Raw genomic sequence first — 15,089 nt, 5'->3', positions numbered from 1 at the left:
AGTGTTCTTATTTCAGTTCCAGAGCGATTCGCCCAATGAGTCTTTGATATTTAGTCGTTTTCAGACAATTTTCTGGATTTTTGAAAATTTCACTTTTTTGTGAAAATGTCCACTAAATGAGGGAATAATATGTGTGAGGGTACCCCAGGAGAGTTCCAAATGTGTGTGGGTAGAATATATATCCCACAGGGGTAAAATTGAAAAAAGTTGAAAAATTTTTTTTTTTGGACTTCGTCATTTTTCCGGCGTTTATCAGACTTTCAGATAGGGGAAATGTCAGTGAGCGTTCCGATTTCAGTTCCAGAGCGATTCGCCCAATGAGTCCTTGATATTTAGTCATTTTCAGCCAATTTTCGGGATAGGGGAAATGTCAGTGAGCATTCCGATTTCAGTTCCAGAGCGACTCGCCCAATGAGTCCTTGATATTTAGTCGTTTTCAGCCAATTTTCTGGATTTTTTGAAAATTTCACTTTTTTGTGAAAATGTCCACTAAATGAGGGAATAATATGTGTGAGGGTACCCCAGGAGAGTTCCAAATGTGTGTGGGTAGAATATATATCCCACGGGGGTAAAATTGAAAAAAGTTTAAAAAAAATTTTTTTTGGACTTAGTCATTTTTCCGGCGTTTATCAGACTTTCAGATAGGGGAAATGTCAGTGAGTGTTCTTATTTCAGTTCCAGAGCGATTCGCCCAATGAGTCCTTGATATTTAGTCGTTTTCAGACAATTTTCTGGATTTTTGAAAATTTCACTTTTTTGTGAAAATGTCCACTAAATGAGGGAATAATATGTGTGAGGGTACCCCAGGAGAGTTCCAAATGTGTGTGGGTAGAATATATATCCGACGGGGGTAAAATTGAAAAAAGTTGAAATTTTTTTTTTCTTGGACTGAGTCATTTATCCGGCGTTTATCAGACTTTCAGATAGGGGAAATGTCAGTGAGCATTCCGATTTCAGTTCCAGAGCGATTCGCCCAATGAGTCCTTGATATTTAGTCGTTTTCAGCCAATTTTCTGGATTTTTTGAAAATTTCACTTTTTTGTGAAAATATCCACTAAATGAGGGAATAATATGTGTGAGGGTACCCCAGGAGAGTTCCAAATGTGTGTGGGTAGAATATATATCCCACGGGGGTAAAATTGAAAAAAGTTGAAAAAAAATTTTCTTTGGACTTAGGCATTTTTCTGGCGTTTATCAGACTTTCAGATAGGGGAAATGTCAGTGAGCATTCCGATTTCAGTTCCAGAGCGATTCGCCCAATGAGTCCTTGATATTTAGTCGTTTTCAGCCAATTTTCTGGATTTTTTGAAAATTTCACTTTTTTGTGAAAATATCCACTAACTGAGGGAATAATATGTGTGAGGGTACCCCAGGATTGTTCCAAATGTGTGTGGGTAGAATATATATCCCACGGGGGTAAAATTGAAAAAAGTTTAAATTTTTTTTTTCTTGGACTGAGTCATTTTTCCGGCGTTTATCAGACTTTCAGATTGGGGGAAATGTCAGTGAGCATTCCGATTTCAGTTCCAGAGCGATTCGCCCAATGAGTCCTTGATATTTAGTCGTTTTCAGCCAATTTTCTGGATTTTTTGAAAATTTCACTTTTTTGTGAAAATATCCACTAAATGAGGGAATAATATGTGTGAGCGTACCCCAGGAGAGTTCCAAATGTATGTGAGTAGAATATATATCCCACGGGGGTAAAATTGAAAAAAGTTGAAAACATTTTTTTCTTGGACTTAGTCATTTTTCCGTCGTTTATCAGACTTTCAGATAGGGGAAATTTCAGTGAGCGTTCCGATTTCAGTTCCAGAGCGATTCGCCCAATGAGTCCTTGATATTTAGTCGTTTTCAGCCAATTTTCTGGATTTTTTGAAAATTTCACTTTTTTGTGAAAATATCCACTAAATGAAGGAATAATATGTGTGAGGCTTACCCAGGAGAGTTTCGAATGTGTGTAGATAGAATATATATCCCACGAGGGTAAAATTGAAAAAAGTTGAAAACATTTTTTTCTTGGACTTAGTCATTTTTCCGGCGTTTATCAGACTTTCAGATAGGGGAAATGTCAGTGAGCATTCCGATTTCAGTTCCAGAGCGATTCGCCCAATGAGTCCTTGATATTTAGTCGTTTTCAGCCAATTTTCTGGATTTTTTGAAAATTTCACTTTTTTGTGAAAATATCCACTAAATGAGGGAATAATATGTGTGAGGGTACCCCAGGAGAGTTCCAAATGTGTGTGGGTAGAATATATATCCCACGGGGGTAAAATTGAAAAAAGTTGAAATTTTTTTTTTCTTGGACTGAGTCATTTTTCCGGCGTTTATCAGACTTTCAGATAGGGGAAATGTCAGTGAGCATTCCGATTTCAGTTCCAGAGTGATTCGCCCAATGAGTCCTTGATATTTAGTCGTTTTCAGCCAATTTTCTGGATTTTTGGAAAATTTCACTTTTTTGTGAAAATATCCACTAAATTAGGGAATAAGATGTGTGAGGGTACCCCAGGAGAGTTCCAAATTTGAGTGGGTAGAATATATATCCCAAGGGGGTAAAATTGAAAAAAGTTGAAAAAAAATTTTTTTTGGACTTAGTCATTTTTCCGGCGTTTATCAGACTTTCAGATAGGGGAAATGTCAGTGAGATTTCCGATTTCAGTTCCAGAGCGATTCGCCCAATGAGTCCTTGATATTTTGTCGTTTTCAGCCAATATATTGGATTTTTGAAAATTTCACTTTTTTGTGAAAATATCCACTAAATGAGGGAATAATATGTGTGAGGGTACCCCAGGAGAGTTCCAAATGTGTGTGGGTAGAATATATATCCCACGGGGGTAAAATTGAAAAAAGTTGAAAAAAAATTTTCTTTGGACTTAGGCATTTTTCCGGCGTTTATCAGACTTTCAGATAGGGGAAATGTCAGTGAGCGTTCCGATTTCAGTTCCAGAGCGATTCGCCCAATGAGTCCTTGATATTTAGTCGTTTTCAGCCAATTTTCTGGATTTTTTGAAAATTTCACTTTTTTGTGAAAATATCCACTAAATGAAGGAATAATATGTGTGAGGCTTCCCCAGGAGAGTTTAGAATGTGTGTGGGTAGAATATATATCCCACGGGGGTAAAATTGAAAAAAGTTTAAATTTTTTTTTTCTTGGACTGAGTCATTTTTCCGGCGTTTATCAGACTTTCAGATTGGGGGAAATGTCAGTGAGCATTCCGATTTCAGTTCCAGAGCGATTCGCCCAATGAGTCCTTGATATTTAGTCGTTTTCAGCCAATTTTCTGGATTTTTTGAAAATTTCACTTTTTTGTGAAAATATCCACTAAATGAGGGAATAATATGTGTGAGCGTACCCCAGGAGAGTTCCAAATGTATGTGGGTAGAATATATATCCCACGGGGGTAAAATTGAAAAAAGTTGAAAACATTTTTTTCTTGGACTTAGTCATTTTTCCGTCGTTTATCAGACTTTCAGATAGGGGAAATTTCAGTGAGCGTTCCGATTTCAGTTCCAGAGCGATTCGCCCAATGAGTCCTTGATATTTAGTCGTTTTCAGCCAATTTTCTGGATTTTTTGAAAATTTCACTTTTTTGTGAAAATATCCACTAAATGAAGGAATAATATGTGTGAGGCTTACCCAGGAGAGTTTCGAATGTGTGTAGGTAGAATATATATCCCACGAGGGTAAAATTGAAAAAAGTTGAAAACATTTTTTTCTTGGACTTAGTCATTTTTCCGGCGTTTATCAGACTTTCAGATAGGGGAAATGTCAGTGAGCATTCCGATTTCAGTTCCAGAGCGATTCGCCCAATGAGTCCTTGATATTGTGTCGTTTTCAGCCAATATTTTGGATTTTTGAAAATTTCACTTTTTTGTGAAAATATCCACTAAATGAGGGAATAATATGTGTGAGGGTACCCCAGGAGAGTTCCAAATGTGTGTGGGTAGAATATATATCCCACGGGGGTAAAATTGAAAAAAGTTGAAAACATTTTTTTCTTGGACTTAGTCTTTTTTCCGGCGTTTATCAAAATTTCAGATAGGGGAAATGTGAGTGAGCGTTCTGATTTCAGTTCCAGAGCGATTCGCCCAATGAGTCCTTGACATTTAGTCGTTTTTAGCCAATTTTCTGGATTTTTTGAAAATTTCACTTTTTTGTGAAAATGTCCACTAAATGAGGGAATAATATGTGTGAGGGTACCCCAGGAGAGTTCCAAATGTGTGTGGGTAGAATATATATCCCACGGGGGTAAAATTGAAAAAAGTTAAAATTTTTTTTTTCTTGGACTGAGTCATTTTTCCGGCGTTTATCAGACTTTCAGATTGGGGGAAATGTCAGTGAGCATTCCGATTTCAGTTCCAGAGCGATTCGCCCAATGAGTCCTTGATATTTAGCCGTTTTCAGCCAATTTTCTGGATTTTTTGAAAATTTCACTTTTTTGTGAAAATATCCACTAAATGAGGGAATAATATGTGTGAGGGTACCCCAGGATTGTTCCAAATGTGTGTGGGTAGAATATATATCCCACGGGGGTAAAATTGAAAAAAGTTTAAATTTTTTTTTTCTTGGACTGAGTCATTTTTCCGGCGTTTATCAGACTTTCAGATAGGGGAAATGTCAGTGAGCGTTCCGATTTCAGTTCCAGAGCGATTCGCCCAATGAGTCCTTGATATTTAGTCGTTTTCAGCCAATTTTCTGGATTTTTTGAAAATTTCACTTTTTTGTGAAAATATCCACTAAATGAAGGAATAATATGTGTGAGGCTTCCCCAGGAGAGTTTAGAATGTGTGTGGGTAGAATATATATCCCACGGGGGTAAAATTGAAAAAAGTTGAAAACATTTTTTTCTTGGACTTAGTCATTTTTCTGGCGTTTATCAGAATTTCAGATAGGGGAAATGTCAGTGAGCGTTCTTATTTCAGTTCCAGAGCGATTCACCCAATGAGTCCTTGATATTTAGTCTTTTTCAGCCAATTTTCTGGATTTTTTGAAAATTTCACTTTTTTGTGAAAATATCCACTAACTGAGGGAATAATATGTGTGAGGGTACCCCAGGATTGTTCCAAATGTGTGTGGGTAGAATATATATCCCACGGGGGTAAAATTGAAAAAAGTTTAAATTTTTTTTTTCTTGGACTGAGTCATTTTTCCGGCGTTTATCAGACTTTCAGATTGGGGGAAATGTCAGTGAGCATTCCGATTTCAGTTCCAGAGCGATTCGACCAATGAGTCCTTGATATTTAGTCGTTTTCAGCCAATTTTCTGGATTTTTTGAAAATTTCACTTTTTTGTGAAAATATCCACTAAATGAGGGAATAATATGTGTGAGCGTACCCCAGGAGAGTTCCAAATGTATGTGGGTAGAATATATATCCCACGGGGGTAAAATTGAAAAAAGTTGAAAACATTTTTTTCTTGGACTTAGTCATTTTTCCGTCGTTTATCAGACTTTCAGATAGGGGAAATTTCAGTGAGCGTTCCGATTTCAGTTCCAGAGCGATTCGCCCAATGAGTCCTTGATATTTAGTCGTTTTCAGCCAATTTTCTGGATTTTTTGAAAATTTCACTTTTTTGTGAAAATATCCACTAAATGAAGGAATAATATGTGTGAGGCTTACCCAGGAGAGTTTCGAATGTGTGTAGGTAGAATATATATCCCACGAGGGTAAAATTGAAAAAAGTTGAAAACATTTTTTTCTTGGACTTAGTCATTTTTCCGGCGTTTATCAGACTTTCAGATAGGGGAAATGTCAGTGAGCATTCCGATTTCAGTTCCAGAGCGATTCGCCCAATGAGTCCTTGATATTTTGTCGTTTTCAGCCAATATTTTGGATTTTTGAAAATTTCACTTTTTTGTGAAAATATCCACTAAATGAGGGAATAATATGTGTGAGGGTACCCCAGGAGAGTTCCAAATGTGTGTGGGTAGAATATATATCCCACGGGGGTAAAATTGAAAAAAGTTGAAAACATTTTTTTCTTGGACTTAGTCTTTTTTCCGGCGTTTATCAAAATTTCAGATAGGGGAAATGTGAGTGAGCGTTCTGATTTCAGTTCCAGAGCGATTCGCCCAATGAGTCCTTGACATTTAGTCGTTTTTAGCCAATTTTCTGGATTTTTTGAAAATTTCACTTTTTTGTGAAAATGTCCACTAAATGAGGGAATAATATGTGTGAGGGTACCCCAGGAGAGTTCCAAATGTGTGTGGGTAGAATATATATCCCACGGGGGTAAAATTGAAAAAAGTTTAAATTTTTTTTTTCTTGGACTGAGTCATTTTTCCGGCGTTTATCAGACTTTCAGATTGGGGGAAATGTCAGTGAGCATTCCGATTTCAGTTCCAGAGCGATTCGCCCAATGAGTCCTTGATATTTAGCCGTTTTCAGCCAATTTTCTGGATTTTTTGAAAATTTCACTTTTTTGTGAAAATATCCACTAAATGAGGGAATAATATGTGTGAGGGTACCCCAGGATTGTTCCAAATGTGTGTGGGTAGAATATATATCCCACGGGGGTAAAATTGAAAAAAGTTTAAATTTTTTTTTTCTTGGACTGAGTCATTTTTCCGGCGTTTATCAGACTTTCAGATTGGGGGAAATGTCAGTGAGCATTCCGATTTCAGTTCCAGAGCGATTCGCCCAATGAGTCCTTGATATTTAGTCGTTTTCAGCCAATTTTCTGGATTTTTTGAAAATTTCACTTTTTTGTGAAAATATCCACTAATTGAGGGAATAATATGTGTGAGCGTACCCCAGGAGAGTTCCAAATGTATGTGGGTACAATATATATCCCACGGGGGTAAAATTGAAAAAAGTTGAAAACATTTTTTTCTTGGACTTAGTCATTTTTCCGTCGTTTATCAGACTTTCAGATAGGGGAAATTTCAGTGAGCGTTCCGATTTCAGTTCCAGAGCGATTCGCCCAATGAGTTCTTGATATTTAGTCGTTTTCAGCCAATTTTCTGGATTTTTTGAAAATTTCACTTTTTTGTGAAAATATCCACTAAATGAAGGAATAATATGTGTGAGGCTTACCCAGGAGAGTTTCGAATGTGTGTAGGTAGAATATATATCCCACGAGGGTAAAATTGAAAAAAGTTGAAAACATTTTTTTCTTGGACTTAGTCATTTTTCCGGCGTTTATCAGACTTTCAGATAGGGGAAATGTCAGTGAGCATTCCGATTTCAGTTCCAGAGCGATTCGCCCAATGAGTCCTTGATATTTTGTCGTTTTCAGCCAATATTTTGGATTTTTGAAAATTTCACTTTTTTGTGAAAATATCCACTAAATGAGGGAATAATATGTGTGAGGGTACCCCAGGAGAGTTCCAAATGTGTGTGGGTAGAATATATATCCCACGGGGGTAAAATTGAAAAAAGTTGAAAACATTTTTTTCTTGGACTTAGTCTTTTTTCCGGCGTTTATCAAAATTTCAGATAGGGGAAATGTGAGTGAGCGTTCTGATTTCAGTTCCAGAGCGATTCGCCCAATGAGTCCTTGACATTTAGTCGTTTTTAGCCAATTTTCTTGATTTTTTGAAAATTTCACTTTTTTGTGAAAATGTCCACTAAATGAGGGAATAATATGTGTGAGGGTACCCCAGGAGAGTTCCAAATTGTGTGGGTAGAATATATATCCCACGGGGGTAAAATTGAAAAAAGTTTAAATTTTTTTTTTCTTGGACTGAGTCATTTTTCCGGCGTTTATCAGACTTTCAGATTGGGGGAAATGTCAGTGAGCATTCCGATTTCAGTTCCAGAGCGATTCGCCCAATGAGTCCTTGATATTTAGCCGTTTTCAGCCAATTTTCTGGATTTTTTGAAAATTTCACTTTTTTTGTGAAAATATCCACTAAATGAGGGAATAATATGTGTGAGCGTACCCCAGGAGAGTTCCAAATGTATTTGGGTAGAATATATATCCCACGGGGGTAAAATTGAAAAAAGTTGAAAACATTTTTTTCTTGGACTTAGTCATTTTTCCGGCGTTTATCAGACTTTCAGATAGGGGAAATGTCAGTGAGCATTCCGATTTCAGTTCCAGAGCGATTCGCCCAATGAGTCCTTGATATTTTGTCGTTTTCAGCCAATATTTTGGATTTTTGAAAATTTCACTTTTTTGTGAAAATATCCACTAAATGAGGGAATAATATGTGTGAGGGTACCCCAGGAGAGTTCCAAATGTGTGTGGGTAGAATATATATCCCACGGGGGTAAAATTGAAAAAAGTTGAAAACATTTTTTTCTTGGACTTAGTCTTTTTTCCGGCGTTTATCAAAATTTCAGATAGGGGAAATGTGAGTGAGCGTTCTGCTTTCAGTTCCAGAGCGATTCGCCCAATGAGTCCTTGATATTTAGTCGTTTTCAGCCAATTTTCAGGATTTTTGAAAATTTCACTTTTTTGTGAAAATATCCACTAAATGAGGGAATAATATGTGTGAGGGTACCCTAGGAGAGTTCCAAATGTGTGTGGGTAGAATATATATCCCACGGGGGTAAAATTGAAAAAAGTTGAAATTTTTTTTTTCTTGGACTGAGTCATTTTTCCGGCGTTTATCAGACTTTCAGATAGGGGAAAGGTCAGTGAGCGTTCCGATTTCAGTTCCAGAGCGATTCGCCCAATGAGTCCTTGATATTTAGTCGTTTTCAGCCAATTTTCTGGATTTTTTGAAAATTTCACTTTTTTGTGAAAATATCCACTAAATGAAGGAATAATATGTGTGAGGCTTCCCCAGGAGAGTTTAGAATGTGTGTGGGTAGAATATATATCCCACGGGGGTAAAATTGAAAAAAGTTGAAAACATTTTTTTCTTGGACTTAGTCATTTTTCTGGCGTTTATCAGAATTTCAGATAGGGGAAATGTCAGTGAGCGTTCTTATTTCAGTTCCAGAGCGATTCGCCCAATGAGTCCTTGATATTTAGTCTTTTTCAGCCAATTTTCTGGATTTTTTGAAAATTTCACTTTTTTGTGAAAATATCCACTAACTGAGGGAATAATATGTGTGAGGGTACCCCAGGAGAGTTCCAAATGTGTGTGGGTAGAATATATATCCCACGGGGGTAAAATTGAAAAAAGTTTAAAAAAATTTTTTTTTGTGACTTAGTCTTTTTTCCGGCGTTTATCAAAATTTCAGATAGGGGAAATGTGAGTGAGCGTTCTGATTTCAGTTCCAGAGCGATTCGCCCAATGAGTCCTTGACATTTAGTCGTTTTTAGCCAATTTTCTGGATTTTTTGAAAATTTCACTTTTTTGTGAAAATGTCCACTAAATGAGGGAATAATATGTGTGAGGGTACCCCAGGATTGTTCCAAATGTGTGTGGGTAGAATATATATCCAACGGGGGTAAAATTGAAAAAAGTTTAAATTTTTTTTTTCTTGGACTGAGTCATTTTTCCGGCGTTTATCAGACTTTCAGATTGGGGGAAATGTCAGTGAGCATTCCGATTTCAGTTCCAGAGCGATTCGCCCAATGAGTCCTTGATATTTAGTCGTTTTCAGCCAATTTTCTGGATTTTTTGAAAATTTCACTTTTTTGTGAAAATATCCACTAAATGAGGGAATAATATGTGTGAGCGTACCCCAGGAGAGATCCAAATGTATGTGGGTAGAATATATATCCCACGGGGGTAAAATTGAAAAAAGTTGAAAACATTTTTTTCTTGGGCTTAGTCATTTTTCCGTCGTTTATCAGACTTTCAGATAGGGGAAATTTCAGTGAGCGTTCCGATTTCAGTTCCAGAGCGATTCGCCCAATGAGTCCTTGATATTTAGTCGTTTTCAGCCAATTTTCTGGATTTTTTGAAAATTTCACTTTTTTGTGAAAATATCCACTAAATGAAGGAATAATATGTGTGAGGCTTACCCAGGAGAGTTTCGAATGTGTGTGGGTAGAATATATATCCCACGAGGGTAAAATTGAAAAAAGTTGAAAACATTTTTTTCTTGGACTTAGTAATTTTTCCGGCGTTTATCAGACTTTCAGATAGGGGAAATGTCAGTGAGCATTCCGATTTCAGTTCCAGAGCGATTCGCCCAATGAGTCCTTGATATTTTGTCGTTTTCAGCCAATATTTTGGATTTTTGAAAATTTCACTTTTTTGTGAAAATATCCACTAAATGAGGGAATAATATGTGTGAGGGTACCCCAGGAGAGTTCCAAATGTGTGTGGGTAGAATATATATCCCACGGGGGTAAAATTGAAAAAAGTTGAAAAAAAATTTTCTTTGGACTTAGTCATTTTTCCGGTGTTTATCAGACTTTCAGTTAGGGCAAATGTCAGTGAGCGTTCCGATTTCAGTTCCAGAGCGATTCGCCCAATGAGTCCTTGATATTTAGTCATTTTCAGCCAATTTTCTCGATTTTTTGAAAATTTCACATTTTTGTGAAAATATCCACTAAATGAGGGAATAATATGTGTGAGGGTACCCCAGGAGAGTTACAAATGTGTGTGGGGAGAATATATATCCCACGGGGGTAAAATTGAAAAAAGTTTAAAAAAATTTTTTTTTGGACTTAGTCATTTTTCCGGCATTTATCAGACTTTCAGATAGGGGAAATGTCAGTGAGCGTTCTTATTTTAGTTCCAGAGCGATTCGCCCAATGAGTCCTTGATATTTTGTCGTTTTCAGCCAATTTTCTGGATTTTTGGAAAATTTCACTTTTTTGTGAGAATATCCACTAAATGAGGGAATAATATGTGTGAGGGTACCCCAGGAGAGTTCATAATTTGAGTGGGTAGAATATATATCCCACGGGGGTAAAATTGAAAAAAGTTGAAAAAAAATTTCTTTGGACTTAGGCATTTTTCCGGCGTTTATCAGACTTTCAGATAGGGGAAATGTCAGTGAGATTTCCGATTTCAGTTCCAGAGCGATTCGCCCAATGAGTCCTTGATATTTTGTCGTTTTCAGCCAATATTTTGGATTTTTGAAAATTTCACTTTTTTGTGAAAATATCCACTAAATGAGGGAATAATATGTGTGAGGGTACCCCAGGAGAGTTCCAAATGTGTGTGGGTAGAATATATATCCCACGGGGGTAAAATTGAAAAAAGTTGAAAAAAAATTTTCTTTGGACTTAGTCATTTTTCCGGCGTTTATCAAACTTTCAGACAGGGGAAATGTCAGTGAGCATTCTTATTTCAGTTCCAGAGCGATTCGCCCAATGAGTCCTTGATATTTAATAGTTTTCAGCCAATTTTCTGAATTTTTGAAAATTTCACTTTTTTGTGAAAATATCCACTAAATGAAGGAATAATATGTGTGAGGGTACCCCAGGAGAGTTCCAAATGTGTGTGGGTAGAATATATATCCCACGGGGGTAAAAGTGAAAAAAGTTGAAAACATTTTTTTCTTCGACTTAGTCATTTTTCCGGCGTTTATCAGACTTTCAGATAGGGCAAATGTCAGTGAGCATTCCGATTTCAGTTCCAGAGCGATTCGCCCAATGAGTCCTTGATATTTAGTCGTTTTCAGCCAATTTTCTGGAATTTTTGAAAATTTCACTTTTTTGTGAAAATATCCACTAAATGAAGGAAAAATATGTGTGAGGGTACACCAGGAGAGTTCCAAATGTGTGTGGGTAGAATATATATCCCACGGGGGTAAAATTGAAATAAGTTGAAAACATTTTTTCTTCGACGTAGTCATTTTTCCGGTGTTTATCAGACTTTCAGATAGGGCAAATGTCAGTGAGCGTTCCGATTTCAGTTCCAGAGCGATTTGCCCAATGAGTCCTTTATATTTAGTCGTTTTCAGCCAATTTTCTGGATATTTGAATATTTCACTTTTTTTGTGAAAATATCCACTAAATGAGGGAATAATATGTGTGAGGGTACCCCAGGAGAGTTCCAAATGTGTGTGGGTAGAATATATATCCCACGGGGGTAAAATTGAAAAAAGTTGAAAATTTTTTTTTCTTGGACTGAGTCATTTTTCCGGCGTTTATCAGAATTTCAGATAGGGGAAATGTCGAGCATTCCGATTTCAGTTCCAGAGCGATTCGCTTAATGAGTCCTTGATATTTAGTCGTTTTCAGCCAATTTTCTGGATTTTTGAAAATTTCACTTTTTTGTGAAAATATCAACTAAATGAGGGAATAATATGTGTGAGGGTACCCCAGGAGGGTTCCAAATGTGTGTGGGTAGAATATATATCCCACGGGGGTAAAATTGAAAAAAGTTGAAAAAATTTTTTTCTTGGACTTAGTCATTTTTCCGCCGTTTATCAGACTTTCAGATAGGGCAAATGTCAGTGAGCGTTCCGATTTCAGTTCAAAGAGCGATTTGCCCAATAAGTCCTTAATATTTAGTCGTTTTCAGCCAATTTTCTGGATTTTTGAAAATTTCACTTTTTTGTGAAAATATCCACTAAATGAGGGAATAATATGTGTGAGGGTACCCCAGGAGAGTTCCAAATGTGTGTGGGTAGAATATATATCCCACGGGGGTAAAATTGAAAAAGTTGAAAAAAAATTTTTCTTGGACTGAGTCATTTTTCCGCCGTTTATCAGACTTTCAGATAGGGGAAATGTCAGTGAGCATTCCGATTTCAGTTCCAGAGCGATTCGCTCAATGAGTCCTTGATATTTAGTCGTTTTCAGCCAATTTTCTGGATTTTTTGAAAATTTCACTTTTTTGTGAAAATATCCACTAAATGAGGGAATAATATGTGTGAGGGTACCCCAGGAGAGTTCCAAATGTGTGTGGGTAGAATATATATCCCACGGGGGTAAAATTGAGAAAAGTTTAAAAAAAATTTTTTTTTGACGTTGTAATTTTTCCGGCGTTTATCAGACTTTCAGATAGGGGAAATTTCAGTGAGCGTTCCGTTTTCAGTTCCAGAGCGATTCGCCCAATGAGTCCTTGATATTTAGTCATTTTCATCCAATTTTCTGGATTTTTGAAAATTTCACTTTTTTGTGAAAATATCCACTAAATGAGTTAATAATATGTGTGAGGGTACCCCAGGAGGGTTCCAAATGTGTGTGGGTAGAATATATATCCCACGGGGTTAAAATTGAAAAAAGTTGAAAAAATTTTTTTCTTGGACTTAGTCATTTTTCCGGCGTTTATCAGACTTTCAGATAAGGGAAATGTCAGTGAGCGTTCCGATTTCAGTTCCAGAGCAATTTGCCCAATGAGTCCTTAATATTTAGTCGTTTTCAGCCAATTTTCTGGATTTTTGAAAATTTCACTTTTTTGTGAAAATATCCACTAAATGAGGGAATAATATGTGTGAGGGTACCCCAGGAGAGTTCCAAATGTGTGTGGGTAGAATATATATCCCACGGTGGTAAAATTGAAAAAAGTTGAAAAAATTTTTTTTTGGAGTTAGTCATTTTTCCGGCGTTTATCAGACTTTCAGATAGGGCAACTGTCAGTGAGCGTTCCGATTTCAGTTCCAGAGTGATTCGCCCAATGAGTCCTTGATATTTAGTCGCTTTCAGCCAATTTTCTGGATTTTTGAAAATTTCACTTTTTTTGTGAAATTATCCACTAAATGAGGGAATAATATGTGTGAGGGTACCCCAGGAGAGTTCCAAATGTGTGTCGGTATAATATATATCCCACGGGGGTAAAATTGAAAAAAGTTGAAAACATTTTTTTCTTGGACTTAGTCATTTTTCCGGCGTTTATCAGACTTTCAGATAGGGGAAATGTCAGTGAGCATTCTTATTTCAGTTCCAGAGCGATTCGCCCAATGAGTAATTGATATTTAGTCGTTTTCAGCCAATTTTCTGGATTTTTTGAAAATTTCACTTTTTTGTGAAAATATCCACTAAATGAGGGAATAATATGTGTGAGGGTACCCCAGGAGGGTTCCAATTGTGTGTGGGTAGAATATATATCCCACGGGGGTAAAATTGAAAAAAGTTGAAAACATTTTTTTCTTGGACTTAGTCATTTTTCCGGCGTTTATCAGACTTTCAGATAGGGCAAATGTCTGTGAGCGTTTCGATTTCAGTTCCAGAGCGATTCGCCCAATGAGTCCTTGATATTTAGTCGTTTTCAGCCAATTTTCTGGATTTTTGAAAATTTCACTTTTTTGTGAAAATATCCACTAAATGAGGGAATAATATGTGTGAGGGTACCCCAGGAGAGTTCCAAATGTGTGTGGGTAGAATATATATCCCACGGGGGTAAAATTGAAGAAAGTTGAAAAAAATTTTTTTGGACTTAGTCTTTTTTCCGGCATTTATCAGACTTTCAGATAGGGCAAATGTCTGTGAGCATTCCGATTTCAGTTCCAGAGCGATTTGCCCAATGAGTCCTTAATATTTAGTCGTTTTCAGCCAATTTTCGGGATTTTTGAAAATTTCACTTTTTTGTGAAAATATCCACTAAATGAGGGAATAATATGTGTGAAGGTACCCCAGGAGAGATCCAAATGTGTGTGGGTAGAATATATATCCCACGGGGGTAAAATAGAAAAAAGTTGAAAAAATTTTTTTCTTCGACTTATAGTCATTTTTCCGGCGTTTATCAGACTTTCAGATAGGGGAAATGTCAGTGAGCGTTCCGATTTCAGTTCCAGAGCGATTCGCCCAATGAGTCCTTGATATTTAGTAGTTTTCAGACAATTTTCTGGATTTTTTGAAAATGTCACTTTTTTGTGAAAATATCCACTAAATGAGGGAATAATATGTGTGAGGGTAGCCCAGGAGAGTTCCAAATGTGTGTGGGTAGAATATATATCCCACGGGGGTAAAATTGAAAAAAGTTGAACATTTTTTTTTCTTGGACTGTCATTTTTCCGGCGTTTATCAGTCTTTCAGATAGGGGAAATGTCAGTGAGCATTCCGATTTCAGTTCCAGAGCGATTCGCCCAATGAGTCCTTGATATTTAGTCGTTTTCAGCCAATTTTCTGGATTTCTTGAAAATTTCACGTTTTTGTGAAAATATCCACTAAATGAGGGAATAATATGTGTGAGGGTACCCCAGGAGAGTTCCAAATGTGTGTGGGTAGAATATATATCCAACGGGGGTAAAATTGAAAAAAGTTGAAAATTTTTTTTTCTTGGACTAAGTCATTTTTCCGGCGTTTATCAGACTTTCAGATAGGGGAAATGTCAGTGAGCGTTCCCATT

Source organism: Phyllobates terribilis, unplaced genomic scaffold (genome assembly GCF_046119375.1).
Source record: "Phyllobates terribilis strain yellow unplaced genomic scaffold, ASM4611937v1 Scaffold_2__4_contigs__length_985480577, whole genome shotgun sequence".
NCBI lineage: Eukaryota > Metazoa > Chordata > Amphibia > Anura > Dendrobatidae > Phyllobates > Phyllobates terribilis.
Note: the sequence above shows the minus strand (reverse complement) of the source record.